The sequence below is a fragment of the Monodon monoceros genome, unplaced genomic scaffold, assembly GCF_005190385.1.
Source record: "Monodon monoceros isolate NGI ecotype Baffin Bay Population unplaced genomic scaffold, NGI_Narwhal_1 Super_Scaffold_14, whole genome shotgun sequence".
Taxonomy (NCBI): Eukaryota; Metazoa; Chordata; class Mammalia; order Artiodactyla; family Monodontidae; genus Monodon; species Monodon monoceros.
In genome coordinates, this window is record NW_021703770.1 from 41,503,075 (window position 1) to 41,514,333 (window position 11,259).

The following is an 11,259-nucleotide window of genomic DNA, read 5'->3' on the forward strand; positions in this document are numbered from 1 at the left end:
CAGGACAAAGGAAAAGAATATGAAAAGAAATGAGAACAGTCTCTGGGACAACATTAAATTTGCCAACATTCACATTATAGGGGTACCAGAAGGAGAAGAGAGAGAGAAAGGGCCTGAGAGAATATTTGAAGAGATTATATCTGAAAACTTCCCTAACATGAGAAAGGAAACACTCTTTCAAGTCCAAGAAGCACAGAGAGTCCGATACAACATAAACCCAAGGAGGAACACACTGAGACACATATTAATCAAGCTGACAAAAATTAAAGGCAAAGAAAAAATGTCAAAAGCAACAGGGGAAAAACAACAAAGAACATACAAGGGAACACCTCCAATAAGGTTATCAGCTGATCTTTCAGCAGAAACTCTGTAGGTCAGAAAGGAGTAGCATGATACATTTAAAATGATGAAAGGGAAAAACCTACGACCAAGAATACTATATCAAGCAAGGCTATCAATCAGATTGGATGGAGAATTCAAAATTTTACAGACAAGCAAAAGCTAAAAGAATTCAGCACCACCAAATCAATGTTACAATAAATCCTATAGGAACTTCTCTAAGCAGAAAAGAAGAGACCACAACTAAAATCAAGAAAATTACAAATTGGAAAGATCACCAGTAAAGGCAAACATAAAGTAAAAATACGAACTCATCCACACACACAAATGTGATATCAAAATCAGAAATCATGAGAAGAGGAGAGTATAAAGGCAGGATATTGGAAATACATTTGAAATTAAGAGATCAGCAACTTAAAACAATCTTATTGGGGCTTCCCTGGTGCCTCAGTGGTTGAGAGTCTGCCTGCTGATGCAGGGGATGCGGGTTCGTGCCCCAGTCCGGGAGGATCCCACATGCCGTGGAGCAGCTGGGCCTGTGAACCATGGCTGCTGAGCCTGCGCGTCCGGGACCTGTGCTCCGCAATGGGAGAGGCCACAACAGTAAGAGGCCCACGTACTGCAAAAAAAAAAAACACAAAAAACCCCAAAAAAACCAATCTTCTTTACCTATAGACTATTATATCAAAACCTCATGGAAACAACAAACCAAAATTTATAATAGATACACACAAACAAAAGAAAAGCAATCCAAGCACATCACTAAAGACAGACATCAAATCACAAGAGAAGAGAATAAAAGAGGAAAGGAAGAAAAAAGACCTTCAAAAACAAATCCAAAACAATTAACAAAATGACAATAAGAATATTCATATCAATAATTACCTTAAATGTAAATGGATTAAATGCTCCAACCAAAAGACATAGACTAGCTGAATGTATACAAAAACAAAACCCGTATATATATGCTATATACAAGAGACCCACTTCAGACCTAGGGACGCATACAGACTGAAAGTGAAGGGATGGAAAAAGATATTCCATGAAAACGGATATCAAAAGAAAGCTGGAGTAGCAATACTCATATCAGACAAAATACACTTTAAAATAAGGAATGTTACAAGAGACAAAGAAGGACACTACATAACGATCAAAGGATCAATCCAAGAAGAAAATCAAACAATTGTAAATATATATGCACCCAACAGAGGAGCACCTCAGTATACAAGCCAAATGCTAACAGCCATAAAAGGAGAAATTGATAGTAATACAGTAACAGTGGGGAATTTTAGTACCTTACTCTCATCAATGGACAGATCATCCAGACAGAAAATCAGTAAGGAAACACAAGCTTAAATGACACACTAAACCAGACACACTTAATTAATATTTATAGAACATTACATCTGAAAGCAGTCAAATACACTTTCTTCTCACTCACACACAGATCATTCTCCAGGATAGATCACATCTTTGGCCAAAAATCAAGCCTTGGTAAATTTAAGAAAATTGAAATCATATGAAGCATCTTTTCCAACCACAAAGCTATGGGATTAGAAATAAATTACAGGAGAAAACCTGTAAAAAACACAAACACATGGAGGCTAAACAATATGTTATTAAACAACAGTGGATCACTGAAGAAATCAAAGAGGATATCAAAAAATATCTAGAGACAAATGATAATGAAAAAACGATGGTCCAAAACTTTTGGGACACAGCAAAAGCAGTTCTAAGAGGGAAGTTTATAGCAATACAATCTTGTCTCAGGAAGCAAGAAAAATCTCAAAAAAATAGCCTAACCTTACACTTAAAGCAACTAGAGAAAGAGGAACAAACCAAACCCAAATTTACTAGAGGAAAGAAATCAGAAAGATCAGAGCAGAAATAAATGAAATAGAAACAAAGAAAACAATAGCAAAGGTCAATGAAACTAAAAGTTGGTTCTTTGAGAAGATGAAAAAAATAGATAAACCTTTAGCCAGACTCAAATATATGAACAGACAATTCAAAAGTACTGAATTTGAAGCAGTGATTAAAAAGCTTCCAGCTAACAAAAGTCCAGGACCAGATATCTTCACAGGCAAAATCTATCATTTAGAGAAGAGTTAATACCTATCCTTCTAAAACTCTTTCAACAAACTGCAGAAGAAAGATCACTCCCAAGCTCATTCTATGAGGCTACAATCACCCTGATACCAAAACCAGACAAAGATATCACAAAAAAGAAAATTACAGACCAATATCACTGATGAATATACATGCAAAAATACTCAACAAAATACTATCAAATCAAATCCAGCAATAACATTAAAAGGATCATGCACCATAATCAAGTGGGACTTATCCCAGGGATGCAAGGATTCTTCGATATCTACAAATCAATCAGCGTGAGACACCACATTAACAAACTGAAGAATAAAAACCACACAATCATCTCAACAGATGCAGGAAAACCTTTTGCCAAAATCCAACAACATTCATGATGAAAACTCTCCAGAAAGTGGGAATAGAGGGAACTTACATCAACATAATAAAGGCCATATATGAAAAACCCATGGCTAACATCATTCTCAATGGTGAAAACCTGAAGGATGACCATTGTCACCACTTTTATTCAACATAGCTTTGGAAGCCCGAGCCATAGCAATCATAGAAGAAAACTAAATAAAAGGAATCCAAATTGGAAACGAAGCAGTAAAATTGTCACTGTTTGCAGATGACATAATACTATACATAGAAAATTCTAAAGATGCTACCAGAAAACTACCAGAGCTCATCAATGAATTTGGAAAGTTTCAGGATAAAAATTTAATACACAGAAATCTCGATAGTAGAGTAGAAGGACGTGCTCTCACCCCCTCTTCTGAGAACACCAGAATCACACATAGCTGCTGGAAAATCTTTGGCAGGAAGATGCTGGAACTCACCAAAAAAGATACCCCACATCCAAAGACAAAGGAGAAGCCACAATGAGATGGTAGCAGGGGCTCAATCACAGTAAAATCAAATCCCATAACTGCTGGGTGGGTGACTCACAGACAGGAGAACACTTAACCACAGAAGTCCACACACTGGAGTGAAAGTTCTGAGCCCCCTGTCAGGTTCCCAACCTGGGAGTCTGGCAACGGGAGGAGGAATTCCTAGAGAATCAGACTTTGAAGGCTAGTGGAATTTGACTGCAGGACTTTGACAGGACTGGGGGAAACAGAGAATCCACTCCTGGAGGGGACACACAAAGTAGTGTGTGCATCGGGACCCAGGGGAAGGAGCAGTAACGCCAGGGGAGACTGAACCAGACCTACCTGCTTGTGTTGGAGGGTCTCCTGCAGAAGCAGGCCGTGGCTGTGGCCCACCATGGGGACAAGGACACTGGCAGGAGTTCTTGGAAGTACTCCTTGGCGTGAGCCCTCCCAGAGTCTGCCATTAGCCCCAGCAAAGAGCCCAGGTAGGCTCCAGTGTTGGGTTGCCTCAGGCCAAACAAACAACAGGGAGGGAGCCCAGCCCCACACATCAGCAGTCAAGCAGATTAAAGTTTTACTGAGCTCTGCCCACGAGAGCAACAGCAAGCTCTACCCACCACCAGTCCCTCCCATCAGGGAACTTGCACAAGCCTCTTAGATTGCCTCATCCACCAGAGGGAAGACAGCAGAAGTGAGAAGAATTATAATCCTGCAGCCTGTGGAACAAAAACCACATTCACAGAAAAATAGACAAGATGAAAAGGCACAGGGCTATGTACTAGATGAAAGAATAAGGTAAAACCCCCCAAAACAACTAAATGAAGTGGAGATAGGCAAGCTTCCAGAAAAAGAATTCAGAATAATGATAGTGAAGGTGATCCAGGACCTCGGAAAAAGAATGGAGGCAAAGATCGAGAAGATGCCAGAAATGATTAACAAAGACCTAGAAGAATTAATAAACAAACAAACAGAGATGAACAATACAATAACTGAAATGAACACTACACTAGAAGGAATCAATAGCAAAATAACTGAGGCAGAAGAACAGATAAGTCACCTGGAAGACAGAATGGTGGAATTCACTGCTGTGGAACAGAATAAAGAAAAAAGAATGAAAAGAAATGAAGACAGCCTAAGAGACCTCAGGGAGAACATCAAACACAACAACATTCGCATTATAGGGGTCTCAGAAGGAGAAGAGAGAGAGAAAGGACCGGAGAAAATATTTGAAGAGAATATAGTGGAAAACTTCCCTAACATGGGAAAGGAAATAGACACCCAACTCCAGGAAGTGCAAAGAGTCCAACTCACGATAAACCCCAGGAGAAACAAGCCGAGACACGTAGTAATCAAAATGGCAAAAATTAAAGACACAGAAAAATTATTGAAAGCAGCAAAAGAAAAATGACAAATAACATACAAGGGAACTACAATAAGGTTAACAGCTGATTTCTGACCAGAAACTCTATAAGCCAAAAGGGAGTGGCATGATATACTCAAAGTGATGAAAGGGAAGAACCTATAACCAAGATTACTCTATCTGGCAGGCATCTCATTCAGATTCGATGGAGAAGTCAAAAGCTTTACAGACAAGCAAAAGCTAAGAGAATTCAGCACCACCAAACCAGCTCTACAACAAATGCTAAAGGAACTTCTCTAAGTGGGAAACACAAGAAGAAAAGGACCTACAAAAACAAACCCATAACAATTAAAAAAATGGTAGTAGGAACATACATATCGATAATTACCTTAAACATGAATGGATTAAATGCTCCAACCAAAAGACACAGGTTTGCTGAATGGATACAAAAACAAGACCCATTTATAGGCTGTCTACAAGAGAACCACATCAGACCTAGGGACACATACAGACTGAAAGTGAAGGGATGGAAAAAGATACTCCATGAAAATGGAAATCAAAAGAAAGCTGGAGTAGCAATACTCAAATCAGATAAAATAGACTTTAAAATAAAGAATGTTACAAGAGACATGGAAGGACACTACATAATGATCAAGGGATCAATCCAAGAAGAAGATATAACAAGTATAAATATATATGTACCCAACATAGGAGCTCCTCAATACATAAGGCAACTGCTAACAGCTATAAAAGAGGAAATCAACCATAACACAGTAATAGTGGGGGACTTTAACACCTCCCTTACACCAATGGACAGATCATCCAAAATGAAAATAAATAAGGAAAGAGAAGGTTTAAACAACAGAATAGACCAGATATATATAACTGATATTTATAGGACATTCCAGCCAGAAAGAGCAGATTACATTTTCTTCTCAAGTGTGCACGGAACATTCTCGAGGATAGATCACATCTTGGGTCACAAATCAAGCCTCAGTAATATAAAGAAAATTGAAATCATATCGAACACCCTTTCTGACCACAATGTTATGAGATTAGAAATGAATTACAGGGAAAAAAATGTAAAAAACACAGACACATGGAGGCTAGACAGTACACTACTAAATAACCAAAAGATCTGAAGATATCAAAGAGGAAATCAAAAAATACCTAGAGAAAAATGACAATGAAAACATGTCAATCTAAAACCTATGGGATGCAGCAAAAGCAGTTGTAAGAGGGAAGTTTATAGCTATACAAGCCTACCTCAAGAAACAAGAGAAATCTCACATAAACAATCTAACCTTACACCTAAAGGAGCTAGAGAAAGAAGAACAAACAAAACCCAAAGTTAGTAGAAGGAAAGAAATAATAAAGATCAGAGCAGAAATAAATGAAATAGAAACAAAGAAAACAATAGCAAGGATCAATAAAACTAAAAGCTGGTTCTTTGAGAAGATAAACAAAATTGATAAACCATTAGACAAACTCATCAAGAGAAAGAGGGAGAGGACTCAAATCAATAAAATTGGAAATGAAAAAGAAGTTACAACAGACACTGCAGAAATACAAAGCATCCTAAGAGACTACTACAAGCAACTCTATACCAATAAAATGGGCAACTGGGAAGAAATGGACAAATCTTAGAAAGTTAGAAACTTCCAAGACTGAACCATGAAGAAATAGAAAATATGAACAGACCAATCACAAGTAATGAAATGGAAACTGTGATTAAAAATCTTCCAAAAAACAGAGTCCAGGACCAGATGGCTTCACAGGTGAATTCTATCAAACATTTAGAGAAGAGCTAGCACCCATTCTTCTCAAACTCTTCCAAAAATTTGCAGAGGAAGGAACCCTCCCAAAGTGATTCTATGAGGCCACCATCACCCTGAAACCAAAAGCTGACAAAGATACTCCAAGAAAAGAAAATTACAGACCAATATCACTGATGAATATAGATGCAAAAATCCTCAACAAAATACTGGCAAACAGAATCCAACAACACATTAAAAGGATCATACACCATGATCAAGTGGGAATAAAGGCCATATATGACAATCCCACAGAAAACATCATTCTCAATGGTGAAAAACTGAAAGCATTTCCTCTAAGATCAGGAACAAGACAAGGATGTCCACTCTCACCACTATTATTCAACATAGTTTTGGAAGTGCTAGCCATGCAATCAGAGAAGAAAAAGAAATAAAAGGAATACAAATCAGAAAAGAAGAAATAAAATTGTCACTGTTTGCAGATGACATGATCCTATACATAGAGTATCCTAAAGATGCCACCAGAAAACTAGTAGGGCTAATCAATGAATTTGGAAAAGTTGCAGGATACAAAATTAATGCACAGAAATCTCTTGCATTCCTATACACTAATGATGAAACATCAGAAAGAGAAATTAAGGAAACACTCCCATTTACCACTGCCACGAAAAGAATAAAATACCTAGGAATAAACCTACCTAAGAAGACAAAAGGCCTGTATACAAAAAACTATAAGACAGTGATGAAAGAAATTAAAGATGATACCAACAGATGGAGAGATATACCATGTACTTGGATTGGAAGAATCAATATTGTGAAAATGACTATACTACCCAAAGCAACCTACAGATACAATGCAATCCCTATCAAATTACCAATGTCAGGGGCTTCCCTGGTGGCACTAGTGGTTGAGAGTCCGCCTGCCGATTCAGGTGACTCGGGTTCGTTCCCCGGTCTGGGAAGATCCCACATGACATGGAGTGGCTGGGCTCGTGAGCCATGGCTGCTGAGCCTGTGCGTCCAGAGCCTGTGCTCCACAATGGGAGAGGCCACAACAGGGAGAGGCCTGTGTAGCACAAAAAAAAAACCAAAAAAAAACCAATGGCATTTTTTATGGAACTAGAACAAAAAAAATCTTAAAATTTGTACCAAGATACAAAAGACCCTGAATAGCCAAAGCAGTCTTGAGGGAAAAAAACGGAGTTGGAGGAATCAGACTCCCTGACTGCAGACTATATTACAAAGTTACAGTAATCAAAACAATATGGTGCTGGCACAAGAACAGAAACATAGATCAATGGAGGAAGATAGGAAGCCCAGAGGTATTTCATGCACCTATGGTCAACTAATCTATGACAAAGGAGGCAAAGATATACAATGGAAAAAAGACAGTCTCTTCAATAAGTGGTGCCTGGACAACTGGACAGCTGCATGTAAAAGAATGATATTAGAACACTCCCTAACACCATACACAAAAATAAACTCAAAATGGATTAGAGACCTAAATGTAAGACCAGACACTATAAAACTCTTAGAGGAAAACATAGGAAGAACACTCTTTGATATAAATCACAACAAGATTTTTTGATCCACCTCCTAGAGTAATGGAAATAAAAGCAAAAATAAACAAATGGGACCTAATGAAACTTCAAAGATTTTGCACAACAAAGGAAACCATAAACAAGATGAAAAGACAACCCTCAGAATGAGAGAAAATATTTGCAAATGAATCAATGGACAAAGGATTAATCTCCAAAATATCTGAACAGCTCATGTGGCTCAATATTAAAAAAAAAGAACAACACAATCTGAAAATGGGCAGAAGACCTAAATAGACATTTCTCCAAAGAAGACATACAGATGGCCAATAAGTACATGAAAACCTGCTCAACATCACTAATTATTAGAGACATGCAAATCAAAACTACAATGAGGTATCACCTCATACCAGTTAGAATGGGCATCATCAGAAAATCTACAAGCAACAAATGCTGGAGAGGGTGTGGAGATAAGGGAACCCTCTTGCACTGTTGGTGGGAATGTAAATTGATACAGTCATATGGAGAACAGTATGGAGGTTCCTTAAAAAACTAAAAATAGAACTACCATATGACCCAGCAATCTCACTACTGGGCATATACCCAGAGAAAACCATATTTTAAAAAGACACCTGCACCCCAGTGTTCATTGCAGCACTATTTACAGTAGCCAGGTCATGGAAGCAACCTACATGCCCATTGACAGACAAATTGATAAAGAATTATGGTACATATATACAATGGAATATTACTCAGCCATAAAAAGGAAAGAAATTGGGTCATTTGTAGAGACGTGGATGGATCTAGAGACTGTCATGCAGAGTGAAGTAAGTCAGAAAGAGATATCTTATATTAACACATATATGTGGAACCTAGGAAAGTGGTACAGATGAACCAGTTTGCAGGGCAGAAATTGAGACACAGGTGTAGAAAACAAACGTATGAACACCAAGGGGAGAAAGTGGGGTGGGGTGGTGTGATGAATTGGGCGATTGGGATTGACATGTATACAGTGACGTGTATAAAATTGATGATTAATGAGGACCTGCTGTATAAAATAATAAAATTAAATTAAAAAAAAAGAGAAATCTCTTGCATTCCTATACACTAACAACAGAAGATCAGAAAGGGAAATCTGGGAAACAATCCCATTTACCATCACATCAAGATTAATAAAATACCTAGGAATAAACCTAACTCAGGAGACAAAAGAGCCCTACTCTGAAAACTGTAAGACACTGATGAAAGAAATCAAAGACAACACAGACAGGTGGAAAGATATATCATGTTCTTGGATTGGAAGAATGAGTATTGTCAAAATTAATATATTACCCAAGGCAATCTGCGGATTCAGTGCAATCCCTGTAATGTTACCAATGGCATTTTTCATGAAACTAGAAAAAAAATTCTAAAATTTATATGGAAACACAAAAGACCCTGAATAGCAAAAGCAATCCTCCCTGAATTCAGACCATACTATAAAGCTACAATTATCAAGACAGTAAGTTACAAAAACAGAAATATAGATCAATGGAACAGGATAGAAAACCCAGAGATAAACCCATGCACCTATGGTAAACTAATCTCTGAAAAAGGAGGCAAGACTATACAATGGAGAAAAGACAGTCTCTTCAATAAATGGTGCTAGGAAAACTGGACAGCTACATGTAAAAAGGAATGAAGTTAGAACACCCTCTAACACCATACACAAAAATAAAGTCAAAATGAATCAAAGACCTAAATGTAATGCCAGGCAGTATAAAACTCTTAGAGGAAAACATAGAACAGTCTTTGACATAAATCACAGCAATATCTTTTATGATGTACCTTCTAGGTTAATGAAAATAAAAACAAAAATAAACAAATGGGACCTAGTTAAACTTAAAAGCCTCTGTACAGCAAATCAAATCATAAATAAAATGAAAAGACAACAGAATGGGAGAAAATATTTGCAAATGATGTGACCAACAAGGAATTAATCTCCAAAATATACAAACAGCTCAAGTAGCTCTATGTCAAAAAAACCCAAACAACTGAATCAAAAATAGGCAAAAGTTCTAAATAGAGGGTTACCAATGGCATTGAGCGTGGGCAGAAAAGGGAACCCTCATATACTGTTGGTGGGAATATAAATTGGTACAACCATTATGGAGAACAATATGGAGGTTCCTTAAAAAACTAAAAATAGAACTACCGTATGATCCAGTAATTCCATTCCTGGGCATATACCAAGGGAAAAATCTAATTTTAAAAGGTATGTGCACCCCAATATTCAGGGCAGCACTCTTTACAATAGCCAAGACTTGAAAGCAACCTAAATATTCATCAACAGATGAATGGATATAGAAGATGTGATACTTATATTCCGTGGAATATTAGTCATAAACAGAATGAAATAATGCCATTTGCAGCAACATGGATGGACATAGTTATTATTATACTAAGTGAAGCAAGTCAGACAAAGACAAATGTCATATGATATCACTTTTACATGGAATCTAAAAAAAGTGAACTTATTTACAAAACAGAAAAAAGTCACAAATATAGAAAACAAACTTATGGTTACCAGGGAGGAAAGTGGGGGAGAGGGATAAATTGGGAGATTGGGATTGACATATATACACTACTATATATAAAATCGATAATTTTTAGTAGATAAGTAATAAAGACCTACTTTATAGCACAGGGAACTCTACTGAGTACTCTGTAATGCCTTATATGGGAAAATAATCTAAACAAGAGTGGAGATATATATATCTATCTATAACTGATTCACTTTGCTGTACACCTGAAACTAACATAACATTATAAATCAACCATACTTCAATAAAAATTAAAAAACAAAACAGTTGAAAAACAAATTACCCTTAATCACATCACCTAGGAATAACTACTACTGTTAACATTTTGGTGTATTTCTTTGTAGTATTTTTCCTGCATATTTATAAATTTGCAACTACAATATATATACAGGTTTATTCTCAGTTATTAATATTTAACTTTTGTATTTTAATTATGTGTGCAATTTTTATGTCCTGAGTTAGTACTCACAAATAGAATTTTTTAAATGACCCATAAGTCAAAAGGTTATTTCCATTCTTTTTTTTCTTAATTTTATTTGTTCATTTATTTATTATTTATTATTTATTTTTGGCTGCACTGTGTGTTCACTGCTGCGCACAGGCTTTCTCTAGCTGCAATGAGTGGGACCTATTCCTCATTGCGGTGCCCGGGCTTCTCATTGCGGTGGCTTCTCTTGTTGTGTAGCACAGGCTCTAAGTGTG